The 10,782-nt window shown below is 49.1% G+C and overlaps 1 pseudogene; it reads left to right on the top strand.

The window, feature by feature from the left end:
* The first annotated feature begins 239 nt into the window (after positions 1–239).
* The window catches only part of LOC147119305 (uncharacterized), a 142,515-nt pseudogene continuing 131,972 nt past the window's right edge, over positions 240–10,782 (top strand).

The following is a 10,782-nucleotide window of genomic DNA, read 5'->3' as shown; positions in this document are numbered from 1 at the left end:
CACCAGTGAGTTCACAAGTGCCTGCAGGGGTTGGATTCTGCTGTTGCTGATGTTAATCACATCCAGGACAGAACTATAGCGGATGGCCCGTGCACTTGGGTTTCTGTATAATTTGCTTCCTAATTTTATGGCTTGGCCCTCCGGCCCCAATCTCACGCCTATCACAGATAATAATTTTCTATATGCTAATACGGACTTTCAATGGCGATGCTTTTACCCAACATTCCCCGCGCGGGCGAATGTGCCCTAGCCACACTACAGGAGCCCAGTGCGCAGGCGCAGCACCGGACAGCGATGGGGCATGCGCAGTGCGAGTGGTGGAAAAGGACAAAGGCTGGAGAGTCGCATCGGCAGCGGGTAATGGATGGCAGGGCTCGGGGGAGTAATGAACCCGGCATGTGGGCGGATAGGCTTCATAAACACCTGGTGTAGGCCGCACGCCCCGATTAATAACCTAATAGTCCCGTGATTGCTGCTGCGGGGCTTTTTCCCGGTAATAGGCCCAGGTTAACGGCCGCCATCCTGGTAACGGAGAGTGGGAAGCTTCACTGTGCGGCCATCTTGGTGCAGAGACAATGAGTGGGCGGGGCTTCAGGGTCCCTGTTCCCAACCTCATCCAAGTGCCCCGGGGGTGAAAACCATTGGTGTATTGTGTGTCACGTGTGTGTCCAGCTGCGGGTTTGATTGGTCAGTGACTCGCCCGGGTTACCCAGGGGTTTAAAGTCAGAGCAGGGCGCATGCGCGGCCACCTTGGAACAGGAACCAGGAGGAGAGAATGTTCTCAATTTCTATCCTGGACTCACAGTGATGGCTTTTGTAAACTGAGAGTGTGCAGCTATCGGGAAAGATTGAACAGGTTGGGGATTTTTTCTTCAGAAAAGGGAAGACTTAGAGGAGACCTGATAGAGGTCTTTAAAATTATAAATGGCTTGGACAGGATAGATGTGGAGAGAATCCAAAACTAGGGGCCATAAATACAAGATAGTTACTAATAAATCCAACAGCGAAATGAGGAGAAACGTCTTTACTCAGAGAGTGGTTAGAATGTGGAGCTCGCTAATACAGGAATAAAAACATAAAATGCTGGAAATACTCAGCAGGTGAGGCAGCATCTGTAGAGAGAGAAACAGAGTTAACGTTTAAGCTCAATGACCCTTCGTCAGAACTGGAAAAAGTTGGAGATGTAACAGGTTTTAAAGCAAGTGTAGGGGCAGGGAGAGGGGGGAGGGGAGGAAAGAACAAAGGGAAGGTCTGTGATAGGATGGACGGCAGGAGAGATGAAGAGACAAAAGGGATGATGGTGCAAGGCAAAAGGAGATGGTGATGGGACAAGTTAAGAAACAAAAGATGACTCTAGGTGAAGTGTAAATGGCAATGGCAGGATGATCAACAGCTGCCATGTGAGAGAGAGAAAAAATGATTGGGGCCGAGGTTATGGTCTGAAATTGTTGAACTCGATGTTGAGTCCAGAAGGCTGTAAAGTGCCTGATCGAAAGATGAGGTGCTGTTCCTTGAGCTTACGTTGAGCTTCATTGGAACAGTGTAAGAGCCCGAGGACAGAGAGGTCAGAGTGGGAGTGGCGCGGAGAATTAAAGTGACAGGCGACCGGAAGCTCGGGGTCACCCTTACAGACTGAACGGAGGTGTTCCACAAAGCGGTCACCCAATCTGCGTTTGGTCTCCCCAATGTAGAGGAGACCGCATCGTGAGCAGCGAATACAGTATACTAAATTGCAAGAAGTACAAGTAAATCGCTGTTTCACCTGGAAGGAGTGTTTGGGGCCCTGGACAGTGGGAAGGGTAAAAGGGCAGGTGTTCCACCTCCTGCACTTGCACGGGAAGGTGCCGGGCGAAGGGGAAGGGGTGTTGTGGGTGATAGAGGAGTGAACCAGGGTGTTGCAGAGTGAGCGGTCCCTTCGGAATGCTGAAAGGGGAGGTGAGGGGAAGATGTGTTTGGTAGTGGGATCGCTAATACGGGAAGTGGTTGAGGCAAATAGCTTTGATGCTTTCAAAGGAAACGAGATGAGTACATGAGAGAACGGAATAGAAACATATGCTGAAAGGCTGAGATGAGGTCTATGGAGTGGGAGGCCACTTGTGTGGTGTATGAACATACAGCACAGACTAGTTGGGCCGAATGGCCTGTGCTGTATATTCTATATAATTCTATATAAACTCCTTTTACAGGATATTAGAATGGGAGGATTTGCAGGCAGGAAGCTCAAACTAGACATCACACCAAGATCTGACTGAGTCACTCGCTTTATCAGGACCTGAATATCCTCAGCCTTTGAATGTGGAAGGAGAAATGTTTGTCTGTTCTGTCTGTGGGAAAAGATTTCAAACATCAGTGTGACTGGAAAAGCACCGAGACACACACACCCGAGTGAGAGTGTTCCAGTGCGCTGACTGTGGAAAGAGCTTTAAACAGTTACGCAGCCTGAAAAAACATCGCACCATTCACAGTGGGGAGAAACCAGACACGTGTTCTGTGTGTGGACGAGGCTTCAACCGATCATCCAACCTGGAGAGACACAAGGACAGCCGCACCGTGGAGAAACCGTGGAAATGTGGGGACTCTGGGAAGGGATTCAGGTGCCCGTCCGAGCTGGAAACTCATTGACGCAGTCACACCGGGGAGAGGCCGTTCACCTGCTCCGTGTGTGGGGAGGCATTCACTCAGTCGTCCAGTACTTTATCTAGCCTGCTGAAACACCAGGGTATTCACACAGATAAGAGAACTTTTAAATGTTCTGACTGTGAGAAGAGTTTTAAAAACAGAAACAAACTGTTGACACACCAACTTATTCACACTGGGGAGAGGCCGTTCACCTGCTCCAAGTGTGGAAAAGGATTCACTCAGTCATACAACCTGCTGTCACACCAGCGTGTTCACACTGGGGAGAGGCCATTCACCTGCTCAGTGTGTGGGAAGGGATTCAATCAGTCATCCAACCTGCTGAAACACCAGCGAGTTCACAAGTGACTGCAGGGGTTGGATTCTGCTGTTATTGCTGCTGTTAATCACATCCAGGACAGAACCATGATCATTCTGTCAGTTATAGGAACAGGAGGAGGCCATTTAGCCCCTCGAGTCTGTTCCGCCATTCAATGAGATCACGGCTGATCTGTGAGTGAACTTCACATAACTGCCTTTGCCCCATATCGGCTATTACCTTTCACCGAGCCCTGGGATCCAGGGAGGACACAGGCTTTACAAACACCGAGTACGGCCCCAAGCCCGAATCTAAAACAGTGAATATTCAGGAGAGGGAGAGGAACCAGTGAGTATAGAACTGAACCCAGCCAGAGTCAGCACCTTCAGGGGAGGAGAGGGAGGGGAACCAGTGAGTGTAGAACTGAACCCAGCCAGAGTCAGCATCTTCAGGGGAGGAGAGAGAGGGGAACCAGTGATTGTAGAGCTGGACCCAGCCAGAGTCAGCACCTTCAGGGGAGGAGAGGGAGGGGAACCAGTGAGTGTAGAACTGAACCCAGCTAGAGTCAGCACCTTCAGGGGAGGAGAGGTACCCTGTAGCTCGAGCTTTACTCTGTATCTAACCCGTGATGTACCTGCCCTGGGAGTTTTTGATAGGACAGTGTAGAGGGGGCTTTACTCTGTATCTAACCCGTGATGTACCTGTTCTGGGAGTGTTTGATGAGACAGTGTAGAGGGAACTTTACTCTGTATCTAACCCATGCTGTTCCTGCCCTGGGAGTGTTTGATGGGACAGATTAGAGGGAGCTTTGCTCTGTACCTAACCCATGCAGTACCTGCCCTGGGAGTGTTTGATGGGATAGTGTAGAGGGAGCTTTACTCTGTAAATAACCCATGCTGTACCTGCCCTGCGGATGTATGATGGGACAGTGTAGAGGGAGTTTTACTCTGTAAATAACCCATGCTGTACCTGCCCTGCAGATGTATGATGGGACAGTGTAGAGAGACCTTTACTCAGTATCTAACCCGTGCTGCACCTGCCCTGGGAGTGTTTGATGGGACAGTGTAGATCAGGGGTTCTCTGAGGCCACTCCTGTGTTATAACAGTTCCCCGGACCCCTGTAACACAACACTCATTCTTCTAAACTCCAGTGAGTATAAGCCCAATCGACCCAATCTCTCCTGTAACGTCATTCTTGCCATCCCAGGTATCAGCCTGGTGAATCTTCGCTGCACTCCCTCCATGGCAAGAACATCCTTCCTCAGATAAGGCGACCAAAACTGCACACAGTACTCAAGGTGTGGTCTCACCAAGGCCCTGTACAACTGCAGCAAGACATCCTTGTTCCTGTACTCAAACCCTCTCGCTACGAAGGCCAACATACCATTTGCCTTCTTAACCGCCTGCTGCACCTGCATGCTTACTTTCAGCGACTGGTGCACAAGGACACACAGGTCTCGTTGCACTTCCCCTTCTCCCAATCTATTGGCATTCAGATAATAATCTGCCTTCCTGTTTTTGACACCAAAGTGGATAACCTCGCATTTATCCATGTTGTATTGCATCTGCCATGCTTCTGCCCAATCACCCAACCTGTCCAAATCATACTGGAGTTTCTCGGCATCCTCCTCACAGCACACATGCCCACCCAGCTTTGAGTCATCTGCAAACTTGGAGATATTAAATCTAGTTCCCTCGTCCAGATCATTAATATATATTGTGAATAGCTGGGGTCCAAGGACCGATCCCTGCGGTACCCCACTAGTCACTGCCTGCCACTCGGAAAAAGAGCCGTTTATTCCAACTCGTTGCTTTCTGTCTGCCAACCAGTTCTCTATCGAAGTCAATACCTTGCCCCCAATCCCATGTGCCTTAATTTTACACGCTAATCTCTTATGCGGGACCTTATCGAAAGCCTTTTGAAAATCCAAATACACCACATCCACTGGTTCTCCCTTATCTATTTTATGAGTTACATCCTCAAAAAATTCGAGTAGATTAGTCAAGCACGATTTACCTGTTGTAAAGCCATGTTGACTTTGTCCGATCCGGTCACTTTTTTCCAAGTGCTCTGCTATTACATCCTTTATAATGGACTCTAGCATTTTCCCCACTACCGATGTCAGGCTTACCGGTCTGTAATTCCCCGTTTTCTCTCTACCACCTTTTTTGAATACTGGGGTAACATCCAATCCATGAGTACTGTTCCAGATTCCATCGAATGTTGGAAGATGACCAGCAATGCATCTACTATTTCTAGGGCCACTTCCTTAAGTACCCTAGGATGTAGATTATCAGGCCCTGGGGATTTATCGGCCCTCAATCCCATCAATTTCCCTAACACCATTTCCCTACAAATACTGATTTCTATCAGTTCCTCCCTTTCATTAGACCCTATGTTCCCCGACATCTCTGGGAGGTTATTTGTGTCCTCCTTTGTGAAGACAGAACCAAAGTATGTATTTAATTGGTCTGCCATTTCTTTGTTCCCCATTATAAATTCCCCTGATTCTGACTGCAAGGGACCTACGCTTGACTTCACCAATCTCTTTCTCTTCACATATCTATAAAAGCTTTTACAGTCAGTGTTTATGTTCCCTGCAAGCTTACTCTTACTCTATTTTCCCACTCTTAATAAATCCCTTTGTCCTCCTTTGTTGGATCCTAAACTGCTCCCAATCCTCAGGTTTACTGCTTTTTCTGGCCAATTTATATGTCCTCTCCTTGGATCTTATGCTATCCCTAATTTCCCTTGTTAGCCACGGTTGAGTCACCCTTTTTGTTTTATTTTTATGCCAAACTGGATGAACAAATTCTGTAGTTCATCCATGCGATCTTTGAATGTTTGCCATTGCCCATCCACCGTCAACCCTTTGAGTGACATTCCCCAATCAATCCTACCCAACTCGCAGCTCATACCATCATTGTCTCCTTTATTTAAATTCAGGATCTAGTCTCTGAGTCAACTATTTCACTCTCCATCTTAATGAAGAATTATATCATATTATGATCGCTCCGACCCACGGGGCCTCACACAAGATTGCTAATTAATCCTTTCTCATTACATAATACCCAGTCTAAGATGGCCCTTTTCTCTAGTTGGTTCCTCGACATATTGGTCCAGGAAACCATCCCGTATACACTCCAGGAATTCCTCCTCCACAGTATTGTTACTAATTTGGTTAGACCAATCTATATGTAGATTAAAGTCACCCATGATAACTGCTGTGCCCTTATTGCACGCCTCTACTTTCCCGTTTAATGCCATTCCTGACCTCCGCATTACTGTTTGGAGGTCTATATACCACTCCCACTAACGTTTTCTGCCCCTTGGTATTTCTCAGTTCTACCCATACAGATTCCACATCATCAGAGCTAATATCCTTCTTTAACCAGCAATGCTACCCCACCTCCTTTTCCTTTCTGCCTATCTTTCCTGAATATTGAATACCCCTGGATGTTGAGTTCCCAGCCTTGGCCACCCTGGAGCCATGTTTCCGTAATCCCAAACAAATCTTATTCGTTTACCTCTATTTGCACAGCTAATTCATCCACCTTATTACGAATGTTCCTCGCATTAAGACACAAAGCCTTCAGGCTTTTTTTTTAACGCTTAGATCTTTTAGAATTATTATTTACTGTGGCCATGTTTGATTTAAACCCTTGATTTCTCTGCCTGTCACTTTTGTTGCTCTCCTTCCTGTCTTTTGCTTTTACCCTTGTTTCCCTCTGTTTCACCGCTCCGGTTCCCAACCCCCTGCCATTTTAGTTTAAACCCTCTCCCAGAGCACTAGCAAACACTCCCCTTAGGACATTGGTCCCGGCCCTGCCCAGGTGCAAACCGTCCAGTTTGAACTGGTCACACCTCCCTCAGAACCGGTTCCAATGTCCCAGGAATTTGAATCCCTACCCCTGGCACCATTCCTCTAGGCAAATATTCATCTGAAATATCCTTCTATTTCTACTCTGACTTGCACATGACACTGGTAGCAATCCTGAGATTACTACCTTTGAGGTTCTGTTTTTTAAGTTACTCTGTATCTAACCCGTGCTGTACCTGCCCTGGGAGTATTTGATGGGACAGTGTAGAGGGAGCTTCACTCTGTATCTAACCCATGCTGTACCTGCCCTGGGAGTGTTTGATAGGACAGTGTAGAGGGAGCTTTACTCTGCATCTAACCCGTGCTGTACCTGCCCTGGGAGTGTTTGATGGGACAGTGTAGATCGGGGTTCTCTGAGGCCCCTCCTGTGTTATAAAAATTCCCCGGACCCCCTGTAACACAACACAAGTATTCATTGTCTGTAAATGCTTTGGGCCATCCTGAGATCACAGAAGCCTCTGTATAAATGAAAGTCTTTCCATTTCAAATCACTGTGCTTTATTTTTTGAAATAAATAGTTATTTGACGATTAAGTGCGGTAATAGTATGTTTTAAACTCCCTCCCCCTTGATTCTCCAATACAAGAGGCCCAGTGACCACACAAACTGCCTTGTGGCCGCCTTCCTTCCAGCCCATGTGATCTGCTCACCTGAGCAAAGCCCAGCTCCCAGGCGGAGGCGGGGAGTGCACTGATTGGCCCTTTATCGCCCCGCAGCCACCAATCGGAGAGTGAGCAGAGTGCAGTGGGTGGGGCTGGCCTTTGATTGACAGTTTGAGCTCCCGCTCGCAGTGCTTTGAATTTTGCCCCAACAATGGAGGGCGGTTGGAGGCGGGACTTGGGCCAAGCGGATTGGCTGCTGGCCTTTGATTGACGGTTGACGGGACCAATCCCCGGGGCCGCGGGCTGTCCTGCTCAGTGGCGCCGCCTGGTGTGAGGGCGAGTGGCGGCTGGAGCTGCGGGTCCCGCAAACTGCGCCTGCGCACTGCTCCTGTTCCAGTGGGAGAAGGTGTTAAACGGGCTGGGCTCCTGGAATTGGGAATGGCCCCACCCTCCAATAAACCCCAGCCTGGATTTGTAGGGGGGAAGGGGGCAACAGGCTGGATGGAGATGATGGGAATCTGGATCAATCCAATTGGCAGCGAGCGAGGGGTGGCTTCTGCAGCCTTGGCCCCATCGCGCCCCACATCGCTTCCCCCGCGGCTGCTCAATGGGAACTGAGCCGGCGCCCGGTGAGAGGGCTGCTTGTGGGAGAAAGAATGGAAGAGGGAGAGAGTTTCTGGGCCCACCCCTTGAAACCTTCTCACGGACCCCGGTTGAGAACCTCTGATTGACAAGAGGAGCTGCAGCAACTCACCAAGGCTTCTTCGGCAGCACCTCCCAAACCCACCACCTCCACCACCTAGAGGGATGGGGGCAGCAGGTGCAGGGGAACACCACCACCTCCAAGCTCCCCTCCAAGTCACACACCATCCCGACATGGAAACATATCGGCGATCCTTCATCGTCACTGGGTCAAAATCCTGGAACTCCCTCCCTAACAGCACTGTGGGAGCACATTCACCACACGGACTGCAGCGGTTCAAGAAGGCGGCTCACCACCACCTTCTCAAGGGCAATTAGGGATGGGCAATAAATGCTGGGCCATCCAGCGACGCCCACATCCTATTAATGCATTGAAAAAATTCCTACCACAGTCGTTAATATAGGAATACCATATCTTCTCCAACTTTGACTAGTTTATCTTCTGATATAAACCAGCACCACAGTCACTGACACCAGTCTCCTCCTGTCTGATATAAACCAACCCCAGTCACCGACACCAATCTCCTCCTGTCTGATATAAACCAACCCCACAGTCACTGACACCAATCTCCTCCTGTCTGATATAAACCAACCCGTCACCAACACCAATCTCCTCCTGTCTGATATAAACCAACCCCACAGTCACTGACACCAATCTCCTCCTGTCCGATATAAACCAGCCCAACAGTCACTGACACCAATCTCCTCCTGTCTGATATAAACCAACCCCAGTCACTGACACCAGCCTCCTCCTGTCTGATATAAACCAGCCCCAGTCACTGACACCAATCTCCTCCTCTCTGATATAAACCAACCCCACAGTCACTGACACCAATCTCCTTCTGTCTGATATAAACCAACCCCACAGTCACTGACACCAATCTCCTCCTGTCTTTTTTTTAAAAATTCATTGATGGGATGTGGCTAGGCCTGCATTTAGTGCCCATCCCTAATTGCCCTTGAGAAGATGGTGGTGAGCCACCTTCTTGAACCGCTGCAGTCCATATGGTGTAGGTACACCCACAATGCTGTTAGGAAGGGAGTTCTGGGATTTTGGCCCAGCGACAGTGAAGGAACGGCGATACAGGTCCAAGTCAGGATGGTGTGTGGCTTGGAGGGGAACTTGTAGGTGGTGATGGTCCCATGCGTCTACTGCCCTTGTCCTTCTAAGTGGTAGAGGTCGCGGGTTTGGTAGGTGCTGTTGAAGGAGCTTTGGCGAGCTCCTGCAGTGCATCTTGTAGATGGTACACACTGCAGCCACAGTGTGCCGGTGGTGGAGGGAGTGAATGTTGAAGGTGGTGGATGGAGTGCCAATCAAGCGGGCTGTTTTATCCTGAATGGTGAGCTTCTTGAGTGTTGTTGGAGCTGCACTCATCCAGGCAAGTGGAGAGTATTCCATCACACTCCTGACTTGTGCCTTGTAGATGGTGGAAAGGCTTTGGGGAGTCAGGAGATGAGACACTCGCCGCAGAATTCCCAGCCTCTGGCCTGCTCTTGTAACCACAGTATTTATATGGCTGGTCCAGTTCAGTTTCTGATCAATGGTATCCCCCAGGATGTTGATCGTGGGGGATTCAGCGATGGTAATGCCATTGAATGTTAAGGGGAGATGGTTAGAGTCTCGCTTGTTGGAGATGGTCATTGCCTGGCACTTGTGTGGTGCGAATGTTACTTGCCACTTGTCAGCCCAAGTCTGAATGTTGTCCAGGTCTTGTTGCATATGGACACGGACACTGCGTCAGTATCTGACGAGTCTCGAATGGTGCTGAACAGTGTGCAATCATCAGCGAACATCCCCACTTCTGACCTTATGATGGAGGGAAGGTCATTGATGAAACAGCTGAAGATGGTTGGGCCTAGGACACTGCCCTGAGGAACTCCTGCAGTGATGTCATGTGATTGAGATGAATGACCTCCAACAACCACAGCCAACTTCCTTTGTGCTAGGTATGATTCCAACCAATGGAGAGTTTTCCCCTTGATTCCCATTGACTTCAGTTTTGCTAGGGCTCCTTGCTGCCACACTCGATCAAATGCTGCCTTGATGTCAAGGGCAGTCACTCTCACCTCACCTCTTGAGTTCAGCTGTTTTGTCCATGTTTGGACCAAGGCTGTAATGAGGTCAGGAGCTGAGTGGCCCTGGCGGAACCCAAACTGGGCGTCAGTTAGCAGGTTATTGCTGAGCAAGTGCCACTTGATAGCACTGTCAATGACACCTTCCATCACTTTGCTGATTGAGAGTAGACTGATGGGACGGTAATTGGCCGGGTCAGATTTGTCCTGCTTTTTGTAGACAGGACATACTTGGGCAATTTTCCACATTGCCGGGTAGATGCCAGTGTTGTAGCTGTACTGGAACAGCTTGGCTAGGGGCGCAACTGGTTCTGGAGCACAAGTCTTCAGTACTATTGTCGGAATGTTGTCAGGGCCCATAGTCTTTGCAGTATCCATTTTGATATAAACCAACCCCAGTCACTGACACCAATCTCCTCCTGTCTGATATAAACCAACCCCACAGTCACTGACACCAATCTCCCCGTCTGATATAAACCAACCCCACAGTCACAGACACCAATCTCCTCCTGTCTGATATAAACCAACCCGTCACTGACACCAATCTCCTCGTGTCTGATATAAACCAACCCCAGTCACTGTTATGTCCC

The sequence above is a fragment of the Somniosus microcephalus genome, chromosome 4 (genome assembly GCF_052327205.1).
Source record: "Somniosus microcephalus isolate GS21.2 chromosome 4, FLI_Smic_1.0, whole genome shotgun sequence".
Classification (NCBI taxonomy): domain Eukaryota; kingdom Metazoa; phylum Chordata; class Chondrichthyes; order Squaliformes; family Somniosidae; genus Somniosus; species Somniosus microcephalus.
This window is presented reverse-complemented; position numbering and strand designations above follow the sequence as displayed.